The sequence below is a fragment of the Marmota marmota genome, unplaced genomic scaffold, assembly GCF_001458135.2.
Source record: "Marmota marmota marmota unplaced genomic scaffold, marMar, whole genome shotgun sequence".
Taxonomy (NCBI): domain Eukaryota; kingdom Metazoa; phylum Chordata; class Mammalia; order Rodentia; family Sciuridae; genus Marmota; species Marmota marmota.
Window position 1 is genome coordinate 35,017,891 of NW_025999949.1, and position 14,287 is coordinate 35,032,177.

At 43.9% G+C, this 14,287-nt stretch overlaps 1 pseudogene; it reads left to right on the forward strand.

Moving 5' to 3' along the window:
• Window positions 1-6,304: 6,304 nt before the first annotated feature.
• LOC107142801 lies at window positions 6,305-13,918 on the forward strand (annotated as a pseudogene).
• Window positions 13,919-14,287: the final 369 nt, after the last annotated feature.

Genomic DNA, 14,287 nt, shown 5'->3' on the forward strand with positions numbered 1-14,287 from the left:
TCATTCTCCTGGGGGCACTGAGTCTTAATTAAATGAACAGTCTTTCTTTTCTTTCCTTCCTTCCTTCCTTCCTTCCTTCCTTCCTTCCTTCCTTCCTTCCTTTCTTTCTTTCTTTCTTCTCTCTCTCTCTCTCCTTCCTTCCTTCCTGGGATTGATCCAAGATCTCTAACATGTGCTTTCCCACTGAGTGATGCCCCCAGCCAAGTGAAAATTCTTATTCCCAGAATATTTACTGAGTACCTACTATGTGCCAGGCACTGGAGAAACCAATGAGCAAGAAATGGTCCCTGCCTTCTGAAACTCAAGGTGGCCCTATATTTGTTAAATGTCCAGGGAAAGATTGAAACAGAGTTCCTGCATCTCCTCAAGCTGAGAATAAGAACTTCCTCAGGCTGAGGACAAATGCCAAGAAGGCCAACACCAACATAGCACAGCCTGGTTAATCTGTGTGTGTCACAGGCTCTTGTTACTGTGAATTATAACCTCTTCTAGAGGCTGGCAGAAGATCTAGCTACTTCTTCCCAGTTGATCAAACTGTATAAAATTCATTTTTCCTTTGTACATTAGTTGCCTGTTTCTTTTGTGGGCAGGTGGCTGACACCAGCAGCTGGGACGCAGGCAGTTCCCCTGGCTTGCTGCCAATAATGACCGTGACCTGGACTAGAGTAGGCTGCCTTCTGTGGTAACTGCCCCCCTGCAGGAACAGAACTGATAAGAAACCATCCCGCAGATGTAAGACCTGAGTTCATTTCAAGACTCTCTTTCCTTCCCCTTGACCAGTGTTGACCATCCTCTGCTGCTTTGGATAAAATGGAAAAGGGAATTCTAAGGAACAGGTCTGCCCAAAGTCTGGTTGCCCTAGTCTCATAAGCAGTCACACAGATCCTCATCCTTTCTTTCCTGTCCTCTGGGACTATTTAATACAATTTTGGATTCTTTCCTGAACTGTTTAACAGGAAAATTTGGCCTTGTCTCTGACAGGGGTCATCTATTTGATGGTGCCAGTTTGTTTGGAAGAGATGCGCAGAGGAGTGGAGAACTAGGGTGTTGCTTCGGGAGATCTCTGCTGAAAAAATGAAAGCACTAATTTTATCCTGGAGCTTCCCAGAGTTTCGAGTATGGCATGGCCTGTGTGTCTATAAGTGCACTCTGATTTAGTACAACTACTTTATATGCTTAGTGGCTTGACAGTTGGCTTAACAGAGATAAAAATTTGATGGCTACAAGGATAGAAATTTAGCTACATTTTCCCAAACATAAGTTATCAGATAAGCCTCTGTCCAAAAAATGGATGAAACTTACCCACAACCACTTTGTTTTGAGCCCAGCAAATTCACTTTTTGATTGTGAATGCAAAAATTATAAATTTTTGTTTTGTCTGATTAATACCTTTGGTTTCTCTGAGATTTTTTTTTTCCTCACTGATAATAAAAACTGGTTACTCAAGGTTTACAGGTCTGAATCTTTAAGATATAAATTTTCTACCTGGCCTCAACTGAGTGTTTTATATTTGGAAACACAATTTTAGGGTTTAAGGACGAGGATCTGCTCTTAGCAAAGTTATAAAAAAACTGAATTAAAGAACAAAGATTTTATGCCTTCTATTGATTTTATTAGTTTTTTTTTATTGCTTAAAAGAGAAATTAAGTCCTACAAGAGTTAGGGTTTATTCAAATCTTAATTTGTTCCAAAGTTTCTCTTTGATGTATCACTCTGATTAAACAAATTATTCTTACAATAATGAAATAAGTTTTATTGATACTAATACTCTAAAGTTTTTAAATCTGGTAGTCCTGATATAATGCTACAAATCATTATTGTCTTAACATATTTTAAAGGGAACTAAATTGTTTTGCTAAATTGCTAAACTCTCTCTATAATAATAACACCTTTGTTTTTGCCCAGTAAATTCACTGGGAGTGGTGGCACACACCTGTAATCCTAGCAACTCAGATGGCGAAGGCAGGAAGATTTCAATTTTGAGTCCAATCTCAGCAATTTAGCTGAGGTACTATCTAAAAAAATAATAATAATAATAAAAATAAGAAGGGCTGAGATGTAGCTCAGTGGTAGAGCACCCCTGGGTTTGATCCCCAGTAACACAAAAGGGGGGGAAAAAAGACACCATATAACATAAAAATACCTTATGTATCATTTGTAGTCACTTTAGATAACATGAGCTGTGTTTCTATAATTAAAAAGGGGCAGACTTACTCTATTTACCCTCCAACTCAAGACAATGGTTAAAGATTTTGACATGATATTTGTAAGAGGGCTGGGGTTGTGACTCAGTGGTAGAGCATTGCCTCGCATGCATAAGGCACTGGGTTAGATCCTCAGCACTACATAAAAATAAATAAATAAATAAAACAGCACCACATAAATAAATAAAATAAAGGTATCATGAACATCTCCAACTAAAAATTAGAAAAAAAAATATGTGTAAGACGGGGCTAGCTTAAGAGTTTTCTCAGTTGTACTGTTTGAATTATGACAGTTTACAAACACATTTAAGTATACATATGTATGTTCTTTTTTTTTTTTTATATTTATTTTTCAGTTTCGGCAGACACAACATCTTTGTTTGTATGTGGTGCTGAGGATCGAACCCGGGTCGCACGCATGCCAAGCGAGCGTGCTACCGCTTGAGCCACATCCCCAGCCCTATGTATGTTCTTAATTGGTAAAAATACCCTTAATTCTTGTAGCCTGTATTCAAAATTTTTATAAGCTGTAAAATGTACCTTCATTCTAAAGATGTTATAAGATGTGATGTTAAACTTTGTTTTCAGATGGTAATTTATCTTGATTTATATAAGAAGGACTCTAGCTAGCTGGTACTCTTTATTATTTATTTACTTTTTTACAGATCTGGGGAATCTAATCCAGGGCTCTGACATTCTAGGGAAGCACTGCTGAGCCACATCCCTAGTCTCAACAGGCATTCTTCAGTGCAAATCTGACAGGACTACTTTTACAGACAAGTTGATTTTCTTTGATTAGATAAAATGATAAAACTAGGGCTGGGGCTGGGGCTGGGGCTGAGTGGTAGAGCACTTGTCTCACCCATGTGAGGCACTGGGTTTGATTCTCAGCACCACATAAAAATTAATAAACAAAATAAAGGTATTGTATTCATTTATAACTAAAAAATTTTAAAAAGATATTTTTTAAAAATGATAGAACTAGGGCTGGGGATGTGGCTCAAGCGGTAGCGTGCTCGCCTGGCATGCGTGTGGCCCGGGTTCGATCCTCAGCACCACATACAAACAAAGATGTTGTGTCCGCCGAAAACTAAAAAAATAAATATTAAAAAATCTCTCTCTCTCTCTCTCAAAAAAAAAGATAGAACTAAAGACATGATGTTTCTTTGCACAAATCTACTATACAGAATGGATTTTCTTTGCCTTATTTTTAGGAGCACAGAGCACAGCACATAACTTTTACTAATATATTTTCATGCATTTGGATTTTCAGGAAATATATTAGATGCAGGGGCTTTTTATGCCCTAAGAAATGAGAGGACCTGGTGACCAGCTTATGGGTGGCCACCTTTGGACTGGAGTTTCTGGAACCAGGTGCTGTGTCAAACTTAAAAATGTGCCACTTTTCAAAAAACAGGAGCTTCATAGCTCCTGGTCGAGAAGGTGTCCTATTTTCCAAAGCCAGCGTACAAGTGTCCTATGTGTTAGTTCTGTGAGAATAACTTGAAGTCATTCTAGAAAATGTCAGGAGACTTGTAAAGTAAGTTCTTGGTTAATTTTTCTTTTCAACTAACTTTGAGAAGAAAGTATGGAAACATGAAATAATGGAAGAAGAGAACTAGTCATTAAGGTGTGTTGAGCTGTGCGGGGCCACACACTTATCATCCTACAACTCAGGTGGTCGAGACATGGCAGCTTAGTGAGAACCATCTCAAAATGAAAGCCTTCCAGGCTGCATTTTCTACAGCTGTGCTTTGCTCTTAGAAGATGTTTTGTATTCATTCTTGCCCATTAAAATTCTTGACAGTAAACTTCTAGATAAATTTGCCTAAGAACTAATCTAATACCTTCTGTTGCTTACTGTAGGCTAAAGGGGGGGGGCGGTCTTCTGACAGTTTCCATCCAAGGTGGGGCCAATGAGATCAAAGAATGGGACAAGTCTGCTGTGACACAGGACCACAATGCTTGACAGATAATCAGCGATGTCCCAGGATGTGTCTCCGAGATGGGATTGGGGTTTCATGGATCCACGTGTCCAAACACCAGAATGAAGGGCGGAAGTTATGGAGAGCTCTCATGCAGAGGAGCCCTAGGTCCTCCTGAGGTGGGACAGGCAGGTATTGAGACGTTGCCTCCTCCAGAAACAAGCCTCTGGCTTCCTCACGCTTAGAGCTCCTTGGTGGGATGTACACACCACCCAGTGAACTGCCACACAGGTGACAAGAGCCCGGATTTCCTCAAGACAAAGGGATGAATCAGGGCTGGGGCTGTGGCTCAGCGGTAGAGCACTCGCCTAGTGCGTGCGAGGCCCTGGGTTCGATCCTCAGCAGCACATAAAAATAAATAAATAAATAAAGGTATTAGGTCCAACTACAACTAAAAAATAAATATTAACCAAAAAAAAAGGGGGGGGGATGAATCAACAGGAGAGTTTAAGCAGAGAGCTCCTGAACCTCCTCAGGGTGGGAATGTAAACTCCCCGGTGTTGAGGGCAGATCTGGGAAGGCCAACGCTGACTTCTCCAGCCACGCACAGCCTCACTAAGTCTACAAGTGTGCATCACCTGGCTTTTGTTTCCATGAATGGCAATGGCTCCTACAGGACCAGGGGAGATGCAATCTAGCTGCTTCTTCCCACTTTGATCAAGCTGCATAAAAGTCATTTTCCTTTTTCCATCATCTGCCTATTTCTTATGTGGACAGGCAGCAGGATCCAGGCAAGTTCCTGGCTTGGCTGTTGATAACCAAATGTGATTGAAATTCCATCAATATGCTACTAAACTTTTAGGACATTTTTCCCTCCCTGAGACATGGGCAGAATTTATACTGTGTTTATCTCCCTTCAGAATGAAAACCCCCAGGAGCCCTCCTTGGGTGACCATGAACACATCTTTCATAAAACATGGGCCAGGACACCAAACGCAATCTACACTCACACACTGCACGGGGTTGAGAATTCATTGACTAGCGAGGACTGACAAGGGAGCCATATTTTTATCTTAAAACTAATTATAAGAAATCTGAAACTGAGAGAAAGAAGAAAAATATTCTAGAATTGGACTACTATACTGCAACCACTGCTAGCAATTAAATGTATTTCCTCCTACTGGTCTAAGAAATGAGGAACAACCTACAAAGAACAAGAAAAAACACTTAAACAATAAGCAAAAAGCAGGATGCCAAGTTGGAAAGTGTTTTTCTGCATACAGAAAAGGCTTGGGAGGGATTTACCAATGGGAGAGTCATTAAGTTGGGGTGGGATGGAAACATTTTAATTTATTTCCAATTTTTTTTTTTTTTTTTTGTAATGACACAGTGGCTGCAGTTCAGCTATGAGAAGGCACAAAGCCATACCGGGGGTGGGGGAGTTGAGTTATATAGAGTGAAGTTCGTGAACTGGAAGGATGTGGAAAAAGGCAGGAAGCCTCACCAGGCTGTGGCTGCCATAGACAGCAGACAGGTTTTGGAGGTGGTGAGGCCCAGTTTCAATCCTCTCTCTTCTGCTTCTCCATCCTGTGCCTCTGGGCAAGCTGTGCAGCCTCTGGTGCCTTAACATCACCATCTCCAGCAGGCATGAGGCTGTGGAGAGGCCTGCTGTGGCCAAGCAGAGTGAGCAGGGCAGGGGACCCTGCGAGGCCTGCTAAGGATGCAGGATGCTCCTTTACAATGAATGATTGGGATTCACAAGAGTGAAGGAGACGATCAAGGGAACTGCAGGCTGCAGCCAGGGTCACAGCAACACTAGGGGCTCTGCTTCGGAAGGCAGGAGGGGGCTGTCTCACCACGGGCCAGTCCTATCTGCAGGGGCTGTGGGATGGTGTTAGGCAACCTTCTCCCCACAAGGGCAACTAGGCTTGTTTTGTTTTATAATACAGTTGGTTTTCATGACTTGTGGTCATTGTTAAAGTGGCCACAAGCACTGAATTAGAAAATACTGAAGAGCTGCCCCCGGGAGATACTAGGCTAGGCCACGGCCAGCCTTGAGCCTCTCTCTGGTGACAACATTTCTGTCAACTGCCATTTGATGTGTGCTTTCTGTTTAAAGACACCTTATTTAAAATAGATTGTTGACATAATTAACATTAAACTCATATGGCCAACATGAAGTTCATTCAAGCTTTTCTCTATAAGGCACGTCGCAGCCTTCTGGCACCCAGGAACCCTGGTCAGTGCTTTAGTGCTGCTCTTGGGGCCCCTTATAAACACGAAAATCTCCAACAAAAGCACAAAAGTGCAAAAAATGTGGCGCTAAAGAGGCTGCAAAAAGGATACTTGTTTTGGGTATGACAGCTGAAACAGTAAGGCCAGAGGGTGGCCTTGCTTCATCTCAGCTGGAATATGCTCATCTGGTGACCCAAAGTTTTCACTATCCTATACATGTACAGGTCCAGAAATGATCTAAAAACACCACGAGCACTAATGTGGGGATACAAACAAACTTTAGCAAGTGGGTGCTAACATTTGCAAAAATGGAATCTATGACAAAGATTGATTGTACACTGTTTCCACTGTAAAAACACAGTATTCTGATTAAAATAAGAGTAAAAGAACCTAAGCCAGTGTGGTGGCGCACACCTGTCATCCTAGCAGCTTGGGAGACTGAGGCCGGAGGATGGTGAGTTCAAAGCCAGCCTCAGCAACTTAGCAAGGCATTAAGCAACTCAGTGAGACCCTGTCTTAAAATATAGAAAGGGCTGAGGATGTGTCTCAGTGGTTAAGCACCCCTGGGTTCAATCCCTAGTACAAAAAAAAAAAAAAAAAAAAAAGCCTAAAAAGTAGAAAAAAATAGCAAGATAGGCTGGGGTGTTGCTCAGTGGTAGGGCATCTGCTTAGCATGCAGGAGGCCCTGATCTAATCCCTAACATGTGCACCAACACACACACACACTTAAAAAGAATAATGGCATCAGTGATTCAGACTTAACCACTGTTAATGTTGCCTGATTTCTCATGAAATTCTGATATTTTACCCTATCCACAATTTGTCTGCCACAGTTTCACATATGCTGACAGAAGACTCCAAGTCCTGCTCAGAGACATTATTACAGCAGTGACTCGTGAGCTGCATGGCTGTGTGAATTGCCCCCATGTCCACGGGCATGTGGAAGTAGCTACACACTCAGTAGGTTTGCATCATAGATGAGGACTCCTGAGCTTAGGAAACCCCAAACTTTTATAATGAGATGTATGCAAAGTTGACTTTGTCCCAGGTATCTCTGTTACCCACCCAGCAGGCAACCTGCCTTGCTCCAGATGGAGACACTAGCTCTAATTTCAAGGCTATCCTCTATGCAAAAATCCTTGCAATATTATCTGGAGCAGAGGCTGTCTGTACCTTTGCTTGCAAGGTGTGTAGAAACTTGAGACCTGTGCAGAATTATCTCCTAAATGCCTTTCCATATTTTCCCTAGCCTGAGTTTCCAGTTAATACAATTGTAATCATAGTGTGTATATAACTATGCCTACTTTTCCATTTAACCAAACCATTTCCCATGCTGCTAAAAGTTATGTGTAAACATTTAAAAAGGTTTAAAATTTTATTTCTCTCATTTAAGCACTAACCAGGCCCCTCTCTGCTGCACTTCTGAGATCAGACAAAATCAGCCAACTTCAAGGTGGTATGATCAAGACATAGCTTTATTTCTCACATAATAGTCCCATTGTACCTTCCACTCAATCACTTTGAGTAAAATGCTTTTACAAATTTCAAATTATTTTCTTAGAGAAATTCCCAGAGGCACAGTCTGGATCAAAGGCTGGGTCCCCATTTGTTTGGTTATTTTTTTTAACTTTTTTTAAGGCCTTAGCTACATACTGCTAATAGCTTTCTAGTTAGTACAATATGCACAGCCCAGCAGGGCATGAATGAGGCCCTACCCAGGGAGCCACAATCATTAAGGAATTACTGCTTTGTTTCTAATCTGCAGAAGCTTGCACAAGGGTGACCACACTGAGATGATGTGTTTCCAGCCAAAGTGGATGCCTTTTCAGAGCATTGCATGAGGTCCCGGCACTGGGACTAAAGCTTCATGCAGGCCCTGTGGGAAGAGAGAGAAAAGCAAATGGCTCCTCCCTGTTTATGAGGGGCCGTAGTGCCTTCTCTGCTTCTGATCAGCTTTTCCTGAATGTGCTTTGCTAGTTGTAGTTATTTGAACTTCTGTTGCTTGAAATTAAGGCAAAGGAGTCCCAAGAGGGTTGCTCACCTGAAAAATTTAATAAGCTTTTGCTCTTAAAACACAAGGATCCTCCTAAGGGGCTAAAAATCTCATCATGTAAGAAATCTAAACTTAATTGGGTAAATTCTAAGCAAACCAATCTGCACCTGAGACACACATGGAGGGGCTCCAACCCTGGCTCTGCAACCTACCTCTCTGTCACTGAGGGAGGTGACTCCTTCCCAGCCTGTTTCCCAGTCTATAAAATGACATAGAACAAGCACTCGGATAGTTCCTTTTCCTTCCCTTGTGAAGGGATTGAGGTGATTGGTTAGTGTTGGGGTGACAGTATCAATTGTCATCCAAGCCAGGACACTTTGGAAAATGAAAGGGCCTTTGTAATTAGCTGGTTCAAAGGGTCCTTTCCGGCAGAAAACCTTTTGCACAGATGCTCCGGTTTCTATCCACAGAGTGAGATTGTGAATGATAGGTGGACAGACGTTTGCCTACTGTACTCTCTGTGCCAGGTGCTGCTGGAGCTGCCTCTTCACACTGCTGGTTGAATTCTTGTACCCCCTGCAAATGGGTTCTGTTCTTTTACGGTTGGAGAAAGGATGGCCCAGAGAGCTAAAGCAACTGGCTTGGACCGGCAAACCTGACAAATATTCCTTGCATGGCTAAGCTTTAGGCAAGCTGTCTGCACCGGCCTGTGAAATGCAGATCTACAAGATCCCTGCTAACTCAGTTTAGCAAGACTCCCCACCCCCACCTTGCATATCTGATCACCTTCAACACCTGACCCTGTTGCTCCTCCCCCACCACTTAAAGGTCATCCTTGCCAGCCTTGAGCAAGAATCCTGTTAGGACAGTTAGACCAGAATCCTCCTCACCCCCAGTGTTTCCCCTTAGCCATCTTCTGACCCCACTTGCTCCTTGACAATAAATTCCCACTTGCCCCTACCGGATTTGGAGTGGAGCCCAATCTCCCTCCTCTGCTACAAACCCCTGTGGCAGTGGCCTCTGTACCTACCTCCACGGTCCTTACCTTGCTTTAAAAAGTGTCACTGATCAAATTTTTAACAAACCATGTGTGGGAAATAATGACACTGAGCACACATAAAAAAGCCTCCAGGAGGTCAGGGCAAGATCAGGAGGCAAGGCTGGACAAGGCCTGAAGAGCTAAGTGGGGAGTCCCCGAGGGCACAGGCCTTCCCCTGGGTTGAGCTGTCCAGGAGGGTCACAGGGAGGCTGATCAGTGGGGAGGACTCTGCCAAAGGTCAGCTTTTATGCAACCATTGGTCCTCCCTGGACCACACTGCAGTGGAGAGAACCTGGGCCTGAGGGGGGCAGCACAGAGTGGGGGCCAGGCCAGGCTCCTGCCCAATCGCTGGGACCTTCCTCACCAGGATGTTCTTGGTTGCCAGCTGGCCATTCATTCAGGCCCAGGGGACAAGCCCCAGATGAGAAACTCAATGGTTTCCACTGTTGTAATGGCCACATCACCAGAAAGACAACAGGGTGTTAGTGACACAAGGAGATATTTAGCAGGTCCTGCCTGGAGAGGAGTCTGGCCATGTGGGTAGCACACGGGCACCCTGGGGGCTAATTCCTGAAAAAAACATCTCCAAGCCTAATCACTGATGCGGTATTTAAGAGTTGTGTGGTTTGTGAATCAAGAGACAAATTCTGTAAGCCAGAGGGTAGGGACCCATGGGGACTATGGTTCAATTCCTGCATCAAAGCAGGACTCCTGGGCTGGGGTGTAGTTCAGTGGTAGAGTACTTGCCCAGCAGGCCCAGGCCCTGGGTTCATCCTATCACTGGGGAGTGGAAGGAGCTGGATTCCTGAACCCCTTCTCCCCTCACCTCCACATGGATAACCAGACCCCCATCATTCACTCTGTGTGGTAGGCTCTCTCTAGTGAGGACTAACTCAGACCCTGAGGAAGCAGGAAGCATGTGACCGCAGCGGGACCTCACTTCACACCCCACCTTCATGCAAGCTGTTCCTTCTCCTGTCGGAAGCACCCTTCCCTCTGATCCCTGCTTCTCGTTCAAGGCCCCCTCAATAGGAAGGGTCTGGAGGGATGCACACCAGAGATCTATGCAGGCAGGATATAGTGAAGTTTCTTCTTTTTGCCTGTCTGCTTTTCTCTCTCTCTCTCTCTCTCTCTCTCTCTCTCTCTTTTTCCTATCTGTACTCAGGAGGCATTGCTTTGGTAATAAGAAAACAGTTTGTGACGGTGTAGATGGCAATCAGTCCCAGGTCAGAGTCATCTCTAGGGAGGAACTCTGCTCTCCCTGGGCTGTCTGGCTCCATGGAACTCTTGCATTAGCAAAGGCCATTCCAGTAGCAGCCCTGACCCTGCCCTTGATAAACCAAGGCCTGCTCAGGCTTCTTTCCTAGTTGGGGAGCTAGCCCAACCTCAGGCTCCTCTGCGAGGCCACAGAGCCCTGCATGACACTTGCCACAGGTGTTGTCTTGTCATTACTTGCATTACATTCCTCACTCGCTGGCTTCATGAAAGCAGGGACTGTGCCTCTTCTTTTACATCAACCTCACTGGGGTATGATTTCATATAGTAGAAGACATCCCTTTTAAATAGGCAATTTAATGAGTTTTGACAAATGCATATGCTCCTGTAACTATCACCACAACTAAGATGCAGAGCGTTTCCTGCATGCCCTCAGCAGCCAGTGCCAGTCCCCGCTGGCTGGCCACTGCGATCTGTTCTCCATCACTGTGCATTAGTTTTAGCCAATCTAGCATCTCACACAATGGAGTCGTGCAGTGTGACTGCCTCTGGGTCTGGCTTCTTTTCCTCTGCATAATGCTTCCAAGGTAATAAGAAAACAGTTTTCTGTGCACCAGATTTCTGTGGACCAATTCTCTGCTGTGGAGTGTCACTGTCACTGACGCACTGAGTGCGCATAGCACAGGTGTTAATAGCCCATGCAGGTGCTTCTGTTCCTGGCCATCGTAAAGAAAGCTGATGTACCAGTGACAATCTTCCCCTGGACATGGTATTAGTTTCTTTGGGTGAATATCAGTAGTAGAGTTGCTGGGTAACATGGTAAGAGGATGTTACCATGCTAACTGTTCCCCAAGGGGTCTATACCATATAACTTTGCCAGCAGCAGTGAGAATTACAGTTACATACATTCTATCTAAGATAGGCACCATGGGATCTCTTCTTGCAGAGTGCATATACCAGCAACTGGCCCAGGGCTGCTACCATGGGCTCCCACTCTCTCAGTATAGAATGCAGGAGTGAATGCACTTAGCTGTTGTTATTTTTGTCATTTTCAAATTCATGTTTATTCTACTTTCACATCTGTTGTGTTTTTAGCTTTTGTTATTTTATTTCATTATTATTATTTTTTGGTGCCAGGGATCAAACCCAGGGATGCTTAACCAGTTAGCCATATCCCCAGTCTTTTAAAAAATTTTTTATTGAGACAGGATCTCACTAAATTGCTAAGGCTGGTTTTGAACTCGAAATCCTCCTGCCTCAGCCTCCCAAGTCACTGGGATTACAGGCATGTGCCACTGCATCTGGCAGCTTTTGTTATTTGAAATAATTACACAAATAATGGCCAGGACATAGAAATTAGGACCCTAATGCAAAAATATATTTTTAAACTTACCCCTGAATCTCTCAGTTTCAGATTCCAAACTGGGCTCAGGGAAACAAAGATGAATAAAACATATTCTCTGTCTTTAAGGGCTCTACAGGCTGCTGGAGCTCCAGCTTCACCGACAGACCACAGTGGCACAGGCAGGGGTCCACTGGAAGAGAGAGGTGTAAGAGAGGTGGCAGTCCTAGGGCCTGCTAGGGGAGGCAAGTCTTTGGGAGGAGGAGAGGCATGACAGAATATGTAGGACTTTGCCAGGGAGATGGGTGGGCCGGAAGTAAGCTAGATCAGGTAGATGGGGGTCTCCAAGCCCAAAGGCTAGTGGAAATGACAGTATTCATAAACTAGTCTCCTGCCTGCTCCAATGCCTTACTGCAGCAGCAGAACCTCAGCCCGGGCCCGCAGAGGCCTGGCTCCTGGCTTCCTTCTGATTTTCATGCATGGGCACCATGGCGACTACAGCAAGCCTGCTCCCCAGAGCTTACGCTGCCTGTGCTGACTCCATTCCTCCTGTCCCCTGTGAGCAATACCAGGGTGGACCTGGCTCCCGGCATTGCCTTTCTCCAGCTGTTCTCCTTCCCTGGCCACCCTACCAGGCTTGTGGCTCTGAATGCCACCCAATTTCTAACCCAGCCAAGCTGTGGTGTCTGCAGCACACATGAACTTTCCACTTGGCTATTTCATGGTCATCTTGGACTTTGGTGTCCTCTGTGCAACAGTTAATACCCATCAACCTTTTTCACTTTCCTGTCTTCTCCATGCCAGCAATGGACACTGTTGTTTGCTTCAACTCCAGGCCGAGGAGTCATTCCTGGTTCTTTCTTTCCCTCCTCACCCATATCCAGTCCATCACTAAGTCCTACTGATTTCATCATCCAAACACTTGCTAACTCTGTCCAGGCTCTTCTGTGTCTGGTGCTATCTCAGAAACACCATTCATTCCCTCCCCTGCTACCTCCTAACTGGTCTCCTTCTTCCACACCCACCATACCCCAAGTTAAAATTACACGTTAGTCAATGTTTTCTGCAGAAATAGAAAAATCCATCTTAAAATTTGTAGGAAACCTCAGAGAATTCTGAACAATTAAAAGAATCTTGGAAAAGAAAACAAAGCTGGAGGTCTCAAAGACTCTGACTACAAAACTGACTACAGGGGATTCAAGATGGCAGGTCAGAGGAAGGCTGCATTTCTAGTTGCTTCGTGGCTCAGGATTCAAGCAGCAGGAATGCTGCTCCTCAGGGAGCTACCAACCAGTAGTCAACTACACAGATGCTCAGTTTGAGGCCTTTCTTCAAGAAGAACTGATGATTAAGTGTTCTTTCTTGATACTCATGCCCACGTGAGCCTTTACTTCATTTCACCTACAGGACATTCTCTGAAATCTTTTGATCTATCGACAATGAAGAACATTGACAATAAGGTGAACATTATATCATTGATTGCTAAGGCAGATACAATTTGTAAAAATGACTTACAGAAGTTTAAGAGTAAGCTGATGAATGAATTGATTAGCAATAACATCCAAATATATCAGTTCCCAACAACAGATGATGAAGCTATAGTTGAAGAAAACTCTTTGACTAATGGACTGCTACCTTTTGCTGTGGTAGAGTATGGATGAGGCAAAAGTTGGAAAAAAGATGGTCAGAGGCCATCATTACCCTTGGGGAATTTTGCAGATGGAAAATTAAAATCACTGTGACTTTGTGAAGCTCTGGGATATGCTTCTTTGTACCAATACGGAAGGCCTGAAGGAACAAACCCACTGTCATTACTCTGAATGTTATAAGTGCTGCAACTTCAGGAAATAGGCTTTACAGACATGGGACCAGAACAAGACAGTTACTTTTCAAGAGATGTATGCAGCCAAAAGATAAGAGTTTTATGTTCAATGTCAATCCCAGCCCCCAGTATTGACTTTTTAAAATTATTTTTATTTTTTTTTAGCTGTTGGATCTTTATTTATTTTATTTAAATGTGGTGTTGAGAATCAAACCCAGTGCTTCACACATCCTAGGCAAGTGCTCTACCATTGACTGTCGAAATAACTCCGTCTATTAAAATGTGATTTTTGAGGGTCTTGGCCTGTTTACTCCAGCTACCTGTGGATCAGCACACACAGCCCTTCTCATATTCCTAAGAGTAAAGGTGGGGTCACAACCCCAGCCCCCAGTATTGACTTTTGATCAGAATTCCTGTGCTTTGATGTCAGACTCTGTAGAACTGATATTAGAAAAAAAGATTCAAAAGCTAGAAGCAGAGTCCAATAGGCAGCCATGAGTACCATTTGGGTG